Source organism: Scylla paramamosain, chromosome 14, assembly GCF_035594125.1.
Source record: "Scylla paramamosain isolate STU-SP2022 chromosome 14, ASM3559412v1, whole genome shotgun sequence".
Classification (NCBI taxonomy): domain Eukaryota; kingdom Metazoa; phylum Arthropoda; class Malacostraca; order Decapoda; family Portunidae; genus Scylla; species Scylla paramamosain.
Window position 1 is genome coordinate 11,744,923 of NC_087164.1, and position 12,500 is coordinate 11,757,422.

Here is a 12,500-nt window from a genome sequence, read left to right on the forward strand (position 1 = left end):
AGAGAGAGAGAGAGAGAGAGAGAGAGAGAGAGAGAGAGAGAGAGAGAGAGAGAGATGGCGAACAGACCATGTAACGTATAAATTTAGATATGAACAGACATACATACAGACACAAAGAAACTGAAACATTGAGAGAGACGCATAGCCAGTTAGAGACGCAGACATAAAACACCTAGCCAGACAGACAGGCAGACAGAGAAGCAAAGAGACAACTAGACCAGAAGAACAGATTTACAGTGACGGAAAACCAAAGAAATAGAAAGAAAAAGAAAACAGACTGACGGAAAAGGTCACATAGAAATATAGCCAACGCAGAGCTACAGGCAAACAGACAAAGCCAGGTATGGAGAGAGGCAGATGAGGGGGATGTGTGGGAGAGAGCGGCTGTAACCCAGATGAGTGAGGAGCGACACGTGGTGATCTGTGGGTCGTGGCTAAGCATCACCCACCACTGATTGAACGTTTGTGAATATGTATTGCACTTGTCTGCCGGCGAGGGGAGAGGGGAACAGAGAGAGAGAGAGAGAGAGAGAGAGAGAGAGAGAGAGAGAGAGAGAGAGAGAGAGAGAGAGAGAGAGAGAGAGAGAGAGAGAGAAATATTAATCTTGCTCTCACTCACACATATTCACAAAACATGGTTTGACAGATTTGTAAGTCTTGCTAAGAAAATATTTGCTTGACTTCTTATGACTTCTGATGATGTTAACTTTTATGAGGTAAAAAAGCTGTCGGATATTTTATGTTACAACAATTTTGCTTGGTATTATTAGTTCTTCAGGGTATTCTTTCTCATTTCTATCTCCTACCATGTGCCTGCTGTTGTATTCTATAAAGTTTAAGAGCTTACCTCCTACAACCACCTTGATATCGTTCATTTCTACGCTGCTGACAGTGTGATGTACATTACGTTACGCCAGTTTACCTTGTATGACATTTCCTCGCACCATCCTCCCCATCTTTAGTGCACTGCCAAACATGAGGTATTAACACCGTGTGGCAGGCTGTCGGGTGGCACGTGGCAGCCAAGCACTGGGAGTTTGTGGCTTTGCAGTGTAGCACAAACTTTGTAGAGCGAGGATTTAGTATGAAAGTCAGAGAAAAGACGTCGATGCGGCCGTCAGATAATGAATCCGCACCAGCCCGGCGTACCCAAGGCGAGGTGCGAGTACACAAGGAAGGTAATCTTGCCGAATATGAATGCTGATCCAAACAAATCCATGAGCCACTGTCAGGCCGAATGGAGCCGCTCGAGTATGAGAAATTCTCCCCGACAGCCGCCGCGCTCTCCTCCCTCCTCTTGGTGTTGCGACTCTGGCAGGAGCAGCGCAGCCACTCCCTAACCCGCTGACTCCTCCGCACCTTGCAAGTTTCCTAGGCAGAGATCGGAACTAGCATGAATTTCTCCCGGTTGGCAGTGCAGTTTCCTCATGTTATAAGAGATGGTGTTCAGAATTGTTCTTTGTTTCTCTTGTTAATGTTATGAAATAGTAAAAAAAAAGGGAGGTGTTCTGAGGTACATGGAATTAAGGATTTGAATTACCTTTTGTGTCTTTCTCTCTTCTCTTTCTCTCTTCCTTCATTGCGTATAGTAAAGAACTAAAATCGAATTATGGGACTCAAGGGAATCACCTCCTCTATACTTTTAAACATACGACACAAAACTGACCACCCTTTAAAGAAGAACTCGTCTTATATTAGTTTGTACTTCCCTAACTGAAGATGTCATGACGCTGGCCAGGTAGCAGGCAGGCGGTGTCCATGCAGTATTAGTGATCGTGTTCTGGAGAGCCGTGACCTCCTATCATTTCCCTTGCCTTCACTCTCACCACTGCGTCCCTTCCCAGCACTCCGCCGCCTCTTCCCTGGTGCGGTTCTAGTAATGTCACTTTGATGTGCTCGTCTGGCTGCAAGTTTTCAGTTCTCCTCATCTTTATTTAGAGCACCAGGGAAGGTATTTGTCGCATGCAGTGTTGAGTCTCTATACTGCTGTCTATTATTTTTTTGGGGGGAGGTCTGTGAGCGAAAAGTATATTTGTAACTTCAGATAGAAAATCGTGCTCACGTTCGAAAGGCACAAGGCAGAATCTCATGTGAGATAGAATTTTAAAGACTGATAGACGTAATGGAACGGAAATAGATTTAATTGTGAAAACGGAGACGTAAGTGTTCGAGAGAAGCCTTCACTTTTACTATCCCACATCTCTTGCTTTAAATCAGGCAGTGTAGCTTATCACAAACAGGTATTCTGCTATTCTTCTTCCTTTGTGTCCCATTATCTGCCTTTACGAGAAGCCAACAAGACACGAGAATGTTCATCTGAAGAAAATCAAAGTAGTTAGCATATAAATCTGAATAGAAATGAGCCTCAAAGTCAAACATGAACACAATATGGAACCTTTGCACTTTCCTTCTCTCGTTCTCGTCCACCTCGTCTTAGTTCTTCTATTCAGTGGTGACTCGATAAATATCTCCTCTCTGTCTACAACCATTTCCCTCCCCCCACTCGACAGCAACCCGTCCGCCTTTAGGAAGTGTACAAAAGACTCACTAAGAAGTACCCGCCAGAGTGAATTCGAGTACAGATCTGGTGGCGAGTCTTTTCACACGCCTTAGATCCGGTGCTTGTGTCTTGTAATCGGCTTAAGGTCTATGGCAGTTCTCGCTACACTTTGCACCACAACTGTTTGAGAGAGAGACTTAGAGAAACTATGTGTGTGTGTGTGTGTGTGTGTGTGTGTGTGTGTATGTGGCTCTTTCATGACGCCTCAGCAACAAAACCTCTGTCACTGCCGCCATCTCCGCAGCAGCAACGCGAACAATAACAGCGGTACCATCTGCAGAAAAGGCGCTGCCACTGTTATTCCTTTGTGTTGTAATCGCTCTAGTAATTCTGCGCTCAGGCCCTTGTTCTTGTGTTTCCAGGTCGTTCTTGAGGCAATGAAGGCTCTCAGTTTGTTTCCACGGCCGCTGCCTCGTTTCGTCCACACATGTTGTAATAGCAGCAGCTTCTGTCCATTCATATTTTCATGCCTCTCCTCTCTTGCAGTTTCTTAATGTTTTGGTGGTGAACGTGTAAAGAAATAACTAGGTATCAGACACAGAGAAAGGGGAATGAATAAGAAGATATGAAATGAAAATGACAAATGAAAAGTTAAGGAATTTATGATTTTTATGCTTGTTTGTTCTGCTGTTTCTTAGTGTTTTAGTGGTGAACGTGTGAGGAAATAACGCTTAAGGAGACTAGGTATAAGACATGGAGCAAGGGGGTTAAATAAAGGAATATGAGCTGAGAATGACAAAAAAAAAGGGAAGGATTTTTCGTCTCACTGTGACATAAGGAAGGAAAATTGTACCTCAGAAATGTTGGTATTTTTGTGTAAGGTTTGCGTACCCTAGTAAGTTTCTCTCTCTCTCTCTCTCTCTCTCTCTCTCTCTCTCTCTCTCTCTCTCTCTCTCTCTCTCTCTCTCTCTCTCTCTCTCTCTCTCTCTCTCTCTCAAACATGTGCGTGTGTGTGTGTGTGTGTGTGTATGTGTGTGCGTGTGTGTGTGTGTGTGTGTGTATGTGTGTGTGTGTGTGTGTACGTACCATCATCATTACGTAGGCTGGAAACTCAAACTTTTTTTCACCGTAACTGTGTTTTGCGGACGCTCCCTCTATCATTGACTTTTTTTTTTTGAGTGAAACGAAAAAAAAAAAAATAGTTGGGTTTGTTTCCATGATGCATTGATGACCTTTTAAAGTCCGTCACTCGCGCAGGACTGGACAAGTGAACTAAAACATGGCCATCATTGCGGTGAGGGGAGGAAAAATATACTAAAGGTTCTGAGGGAAATAATTAAAGGAAAATACATAAGGAAGAAAAGATGTAGAGGAAGAAAAGTACCTTATGATTTTATTTTATTGGCTCTGTATGTGTGTGTGTGTGTGTGCGCGTGTGTGTGTGCCCTTGTCTATCTGTCTCTTGTCTATCTTGTCTATCTCTCTCTCTCTCTCTCTCTCTCTCTCTCTCTCTCTCTCTCTCTCTCTCTCTCTCTCTCTCTCTCTCTCAATCGAAGGGCGTTTGATGGAAGGAAAGGACACATAATTCTTGAAACGATCCGCCTTGTTTCTCACTAACCTCTGTTTGACCTTCTCCTCCTCCTCCTCCTCCTCCTCCTCCTCCTCCTCATCCTCATCATCCCCGTCCTCCTCCTTCTTCTTCTTCTTCTTCTTCTTCTGCTTCTTCTTCACCTTCGTCTTCGTCTCCTGCACGTTTCTTTTTCCACCTCTTTAACCTCCATTCCTCCTCCTCCTCCTCCTCCTCTTGTTGTCCTGATAGTTGCTGAAGGCGAACGTGTCTCCTGAAACTTGACGCACTGAAGTCTGGAAGCAAACACACACACACACACATACACACAGAGAGAGAGAGGGAGAGAGAGAGAGAGAGAGAGAGAGAGTCAATCATTCGTCACTCCAGAGATGTGTCCTCAGCTTTAGTGAGAGAGATTGGCGAGGCAAGACGAGGATAAATCAATCATAGATAAGAAAAAAAAATGTCCCTTTGTTTTATTCCTCTCCTCTTCGCTATGCGTGGTCAAAGAAGGACAAATGGTGGGGGAAGTAATTTTGAAGGAGGAAGTGAAAGAAAGAGTAGGGTAGGGAATAGAGAGGGTGAGAAAAATAGGGGAGAAAGAACTATAAGATAGGAAATAGGGTTGTATTTATGAAAGAGAGAGAGAGAGAGAGAGAGAGAGAGAGAGAGAGAGAGAGAGAGAGAGAGAGAGAGAGAGAGAGAGAGAGAGAGAGAGAGAGAGAATAGGGATTAAAAGACAGTAAGATGGGAAAGGCAGTTGATTTTTCAAATTTGGCAAGGAGAAAGAGACAGAAAAAGTACATTAGAGAAGAGAGAAGGAGTAAATAATACGAACAGAACGACTGTAAGATGGGAAATGTATTTGTTTTTAGCAAATACGATTTTTCTATGTAAGTTCTGGCTACGGGCTACAAAAAAGCAGAAAGAAAAATACTCATTGAAGCTGCCAGTCTCAAAGAGTGGAGAAAAACTGATTAACTATTACAGAACTGTCTTGAAGCCTCTCTCTTAAAAATGAATAAATAAAATCATAGGTAATTAAGTTATTTCGAGACATACAGAAGATATAAAAAGAAGAAAAACAGCTGAATTATATATAGAAAGCCCTTTAATTCAGCATGTCAGAAGTGTTTGCGTCTGAGAAAGGAGAAAAGAAAAGAGAAGATCCCAACAAGAGAATCAATAAAGACTTGAGGTGGGAGTCAAGAGACCACTCGATGCTCCGCTGAAGACTTGCACTTTGGAAATGAGCACAGTGGAGGATGAAGTTATAAATAACTACAACTTAAGAACCCAGAGAGAGAGAGAGAGAGAGAGAGAGAGAGAGAGAGAGAGAGAGAGAGAGAGAGAGAGAGAGAGAGAGAGAGAGAGAGCGGCGGGAAGGGAGCGGAACACACCCACCCAGCCACCCACTCACAGGTCACTGGAGTCCCTAACCTCGTCAGTAAATTTTCCAGCGTCAGGAAGGAAAACCCGCTCGGGTGAAGCTGAGGTCTGGGGCGCTTCTTTCTCTCTCTTTGTTTTTAGACTTTGGGAAAAATTTCGCTTGGTGTGTAGAGCAGCTTTTTTGTGGCTGATGTTGGCAGACTTTCTTCTTTTTTTTCCCCCTTTTTTTTTTTTCTTATGCTGGAAGTTTTACTGCGTTTCAATCAACTGGCTGTAAAGTTACCTCCTGAAAGACTGTTGTACTTGTGTGTTTAGCCGATACGTGGTGAAAGACCCGCCGTTGCTCTCGCTACTTATGATGGTATGTCAGTACAGGAGTATATAGTTCATTTATGATAACACAGGAGTATAAGGGAAACTGCGAGAAGCCAGCAGGCCTACATGGGGCAGTCCTTGTATAAAGCATGCATATCTGCATCCATCTGTCATACTTATCTGTCTAATGTTTTCAAGCTCCCAATTAACTCACCACTAACAACGTCACTGGTAAGTTAATTGCGTTCATCCAGCACTTTCTTTTATCTCACCCCTTCCAAAACTCTAACTTTATCAAGCTTTAATCCGTTACTTCTAGTCCTTTTAACATTACTAACTATAAGAATCTTGTCTACACCACTTGCTAAATCCTACATACATATTTGATAACTCCATCAAATCGACATTATTTTTAACATAGCACTGAAACAATAAATACATTTTAGTCAACGAGCCAAGACTAATAACGGTGAGCTTCACATTTACAAGCACGGACGGATATATTAGCACAGGATGGGGAGTAGGAATAGGAGCAGGAGGAGGAGAAGGAGGTGAGAGAATCCCTCCTGAGACGCCAGCCAGACGCCTTGTCACTGGCTTAGGGACGTGAGGCAGCCACCGCACCAGATACTCATTACGAGGCCAGCATTTCCCGCGGCCCTCATCTGCATTTCTAATTAGTGATTGCCTCGCCTTGCAGGGCTTGGCTGATGGTCGTCTCGATGCATTGTCACTCTGTTGCCGGCATGGCGAAAGGGACGGCCAGAGGGACAGAGAGAGAGAGAGAGAGAGAGAGAGAGAGAGAGAGAGAGAGAGAGAGAGAGAGAGAGAGAGAGAGAGAGAGTGGTAGACGGATTAGAAATATTTGTTTTCACATACGTACATCTACCATCTCTCTCTCTCTCTCTCTCTCTCTCTCTCTCTCTCTCTCTCTCTCTCTCTCTCTCTCTCTCTCTCTCTCTCTCTCTCTCTCATAAAAAAGATAGGTACATTTCACCAGTGTTTGTGTGATGAAAACTCAACCACAATGTCAACCACCTTGTCCCTCGGCTTTTTTTTTTTTTTCCTTCCTGCTCTTTCCGCAGTGAAAAGTTTCTTGTCCAAAATGCAGCTCGTGCGCAGACTGACCCCCGTCCTGCCCTACCCTGTCCCGCCCTACCCTGACTGCTACCCAGCCCCGGCCGAACAGTTTTCCGTAATCAAGAGGACGTGACAAGACCATCACCCGAAGACGTGTTCTGTTCTGAAATGCCTTCCTTTTCTCTTTATTTACATTTTACCTCCGTTGACCGCAAGGGAGCTTTTTTTTTTTTTTTTTTTCGCGTGTGCGTGTACGTGTGTTTGGTTCCGCCTCTTTGGGTCTAACTATCAGTTCACGCACCATTGCCGCAGGGAAAGAAAATGCGGTAAACAGTCCTCCTGTTTCAGTTTTTTGGTTCAGCTTCTGAGCGTCTCCTGAAACGGGGATATTCTGGCGTGGTTGCTGCTGGGTTAGTTTCCTGAGAACATAAGAACGTTTCTTGTGGATATAATAGCATAGGACCATAAGAACGTTAGGTAAGCTACAAGATACCATCAGGTCTACACGTGATAGTCACTAATGACTATTTTATTTAACACCGTTCTCTGTATTAGCGTGTGATGTTATATGAGGCAAGGAGAGAGGAGGTGATAAATACGAAATGGTGTAAACACCAGACATTTCTATCAACTTCTGTTGTCTTCCCAAGACTTGAACTGTTTCAGAGGAGGAGTATCAAGACACTTCCAGAATTAAATTAGAGAATAAATCCTCCTGTAATGAATGATCTTTTTAGGTAGCGGCAATTTGAACGGGTTTTTTTCTCGCTCATTATTGTGTCCCTTTGACCAGACTCACAAACTTAGGGAAGGTTACATCGCACCTGGATGGAAAGGAAGCATCAGAATCAAAACATAGAGAAAGAAATACATAACCTTTAACTTCTACCCTCGATGTTTCTCAGTGTCTAGATCAAAGGCGGCGATAACGTTACGGACACACTGTATCATGATGAGAGAGAATAAGAGGAGATGAATTATTGGATGGAATGGAGGGTAACCTGTTGTAGCCACTCAGGTCTTGGGAATGCACGAAAGGAGTTGAACTATCGAGGAAGTTGAGCTCCTCTTCCAACAGTCTTGCTTGGGGAATTCATGATTGCAAGATAATAGTGTGCACTCAGGTTAAGAGTAAAGAAAAACGTTGGGATGATTCGGAAAAAAAAAGATAATAAGACGTAGGTATAAATTAGCGTCAAATATCTAAATTGGAGATGAAAGCCACACTGTAACATTATAAGTAACAAACGATTCATAATAACAGAGCTTTTCTTTTTTTATGTATATTCTCTTACGGGCAACTTTTTAATGCAAAGATGAAGCAACGGAAGGATCTTTTAAGAATTATCAGGAGACATAACTCGAATAAAACCCGAATAATTTTATTGAGGCATAATGGGTCAGTAACATTATCATTATCGTTAATAAGCCAAACGGGAGATCGTCCACTACTACTTAATACATGGTTCAAGTTGAAATATTGGCATCACACTCGCCGCAAGTCTTCCTAATCCTCAGACCACCGCCCTCATCATCTAATAGGAGGTAATGTGGGCAGTAGTGCAATAAGTCTTATTAGAAAAAGCTTCTACCCAAGATTATGAGTTTTAAATAATGGTAATATTTTTTATGCAGAGGAAGTAACATTGAGAGAGGCATGTTTTTAATCCAATGACTTCTAATGACATAACACTTGCCACTTCATATGAATATCCTTAGACTATTCTACCGGCCAGAAAATAAGTTACATGCAACTCACGAGAAACACAACTGAAAAAGTTTCGAGCAACTTTGAGAGAAACCTGATTTTAACTCAGTAACTCCATATGACATTATATCACTTGCTGCTTCATATTAGTACTGCTACAGCGTCTTACTGGGCAGGAAATAAGCTAGAAACAATTGAATGCTTTTTAAATAATGGACCGTTTTTATGCATAGAACATAACCTTGAGAGAAACCCGATTTTAAACTAGTACCTCCTAATGATATAACACTTGCAAATTCACATGACTAACCCTAAACTGTCTTAACGGGCAAAAAATAAGCTGGAAATACTAGAGTAAAAACAATTGAATCAGTTTTAAATAATGTAAGAATGTAAGATTGAAAGACACATGATTTTCACTCAATATCTCCTAATGACATAACAATTACTGATCCATTTGAGCGATCTAAGACTCGAAGAATAAGATAAAAAAACAATACACCAGAAACAATTGAATCTCTCTACCATAAGTCCATAAGAATACAAGAGAACCTACAAGAAACCCTCACGTGGCAGTCACTCCATTAAATATAAATACTCCATTATAAATTCATGCTTTAAACTGACCATTTTAACCATTTTACCAAGCTTGAGGATGTGACGGAGCGAGTGGGTAACTGAACTCGGAATATATCCATACTAAAAAGATAGACTCCTGGCCACCAGCCGCTGTTGCCTGCTGGTTTAGAATTCAGCGACAATGTTGGGACCGAAGCTCTGACCTCTCGCGAACCTGACTTTAAATAATAGATATCCAGACGTGCTGACGTGCCCTCATTTTTTGACGGGGAATTATTTTTATGGTGACAAATGCACGAAATGTTCCCCAGACAGCGAGTGAAATACTGTGCAGCGCTAAAGTTACGCTAAACACAGGGGCTACTACTACTGCTGCCGCTGCTGCTGCTGTTGTAAATAACGTGTTTAATTCTGACTGATGGGACGCCAGCTGTTGGCCTCCGCTTCGTTTTCAGAACAGTTATGAATGTTGAAGGTCAGATTTTTTTTTTCTCTTTTGTTTTGTATGTAAATGATGAGTAAGGGAGGATAAAGATTCATCATCATTATTATCATCCTTGATATTATTATTATATTCTTTTCTTTTTGTCTCTGTTCTTGTTCATGTCATTCTACTTAGTATCATTATCATCCTCGTTGTTGTCAATCTCGTTATTTTTTCTTAATGTTCTTTGTTAGATTTTATTGCTCCTTCTTCAGCATTTTTTACGTAAACTAGGAATCACACAACATATATTAAAGAAAAGTACAAACACACTTATTTTTCACACCACAACAGTACAAAAAAAAAAAAGTTGCCATAACCTTAAAATAAGTTCATAACAACATCAACTCATACGTATATTTATTTTCCTAATCTTTCCAGGTGAGTGGCGCAGCAAGGTGACCCGCGGCTAAGGTAAAATGGAGCATTCCTTTGAAAGTCAATGTATCTTGTTTGACGACCAAAGTTGATTGGGGGAGGGGAGGAAAAAGGCGCTAAATAAAAGTGAGGAAAGGTGAGATGGGATAAAAGTGTGAAGGAGGAGGAGGAGGAGGAGGAGGAGGAGGAGGAGGAGGAGGAGGAGAAGGGTGGTGAAAGTGAATGGTATGAACTGTCATCGATTTATTGTAGTTAGAAATGCTGTATTTTGTATTTCTTTCTTTCTTTCTTTGTTGAGGGAAGGATGAAAGTTATAAGCTAAACTTTAGACTTACTGAATGATTAGCTTACTGGACGTCTTATTGATAGAAAAATCTCTCTCTCTCTCTCTCTCTCTCTCTCTCTCTCTCTCTCTCTCTCTCTCTCTCTCTCTCTCTCTCTCTCTCTCTCTCTCTCTCTCTCTCTCTCTCTCTCTCTCTCTCATATTTTCCTGTATTCGACATTCGATGAGTTAAAAAGAAAAAAAAAATAGAGGAGGTAGTGATTTGCGTGATCGCTGGTGCGTGGGATTGACGGTCGCCGCCCCGCCCTGGCCACAGCTCGCCCCGGAGATGACTTTCTGCCCGGCGAGTCACGACGCTGCCAGGGAAACAGCCACTCGAGATCCGACGCCGAAATGAAAACGACGGCGATGAGTCAAGTAAACAAATGCGACGGGGATTGTAAGGCAGATGAGGGTAAACTGTTGTGATATCTTAATTTGCACGACGATAGTGAGGATTGTACGTAGGATCGATAAGGAGAAATAATTGTAATGGTTTAGTTTGATTCAGTGACGATGATTTATGAATTTGCTGCCTGTGAGAGGTGGAAAGATAGACAGAGGTAAGGATGACAGGGAGAAGAAAGGGAAGAGAGACAGAAAGGAGGTGGGAAGACAGACTGAGAGGAAGGTGGCAGGAAGAACGGAGAAAAGAGAGACGGAAAAAGGAAACCTGTGGAAGTAATTTAGGTAAATGTTTCTTCCAGTGAATTGTCAGGAGGTTATGGATACTTATGTATTCTTTCTTGTTCATAAGGTTTAAAACACACAAAATATTAGGTTTATTTAAGTCGTAAAGGCTGAGGTTGAGTGATGCACTAATTCTAGGCAAGTGGTTGTCTTGTGGTGTTTATGGAGTGGTGGGTAATTTGATATGATTTTTGCAGGTTAAAAGTGCTTGTTTGAATAAGAGAAAGACAAGTTGATTGGTGCTTTTGTGGTGAATGACTGTCTTGTGATGTTTGTGGACTGATAGATAATTTAGTTGATATGTTCTTTCTGGAGGTTAAAAAATACTTAATCATTTACCACCTCAAATAACAGACAAAAGGTATGAGTGTTTATTTCGTGTTTGTGGAGTGGTAGGTAATTCAAGTGACATGTTCTTTCTGAAGGTTAAAGAATACTTAATCAATTACCACTTCAAAAGACAGACAGAGGGATTGAGTGGCTGTTTCGTGTTTGTAGAACGATAGATAATTTAAGTGACATGTCTTTTCTGAGGGTTAAAAATATTTAATCACTTACCACCTCAAATGACAGACAAAGGGAGTAAGTGTTTATCTTGTGGTGTTTGAAGAATGGTAGATATATAATTCAAATGACATGTTAAAAATAGTTAATCAGTCACCACCTCAAAGGACAAACAAGAAAAAAAGGACTAAGACGGAAAAGATGAGTGTCTTAGAGCACACACCCTTACCTCTCATTCCTTAATTATCTACAATGAGTTCTTTGGTGTGTCACTGATGTACCTCATTTCCTTTTACTACATTCACGTAGTTGCGTCGATAGTCCTTCCTGCTCGCCCCCCTATTGCCTGCAGCCACTCACCGCAATGTTTGGTTTGAAGCACGATTTTTATTAGAAATTGTAATGTTAACACGAGCCATATAACTGTATTGCTCCGTGTCGTAGTTGGATATTTTTTTTTTTTTTTTGCTGGAAGGAAGGAGACCAGTGGGTTGTGGAGAAAATTCAATTCCATTACGAAAGGTTTGATTAAGAGGAAGGAAAAGTGCTGTGTTGTACCTCTTCCCAGCTCTCTAGTCTACTGGAAATACTATTATTTTTCCTCGATTACCCACATCAGAAATGCCTCGATGAGAAAGCCAATTACTTGCTCGATTATGTATATGAAAGAAGAACAAGGTTGATTTCGTCTTCAGAGTCACGTGGACTTTTCGGAATTAAGGGGATTTCCTAAAACTCATTGGTCCGGAACCGTGCCCTTTGTTTGCTCTTTGTCCGTGTGGTGCGCAGTCATTGTTTGTCGTCGTTGTCGTCGTCTGTTTGTTTTCCATCGTCTTCTTCCTCTATTTTTCACCTCTTTGGTCGTCGTCCTTCCTGTTTATTTGTGTTTTGTCGTCACATTCCTCTAATTTCTTCCTGCTTGTCGTCGTCTCTATCGTCTATTTGTCTCCTATCGTCCAATTCCTCGTCGTTGTTGTCATT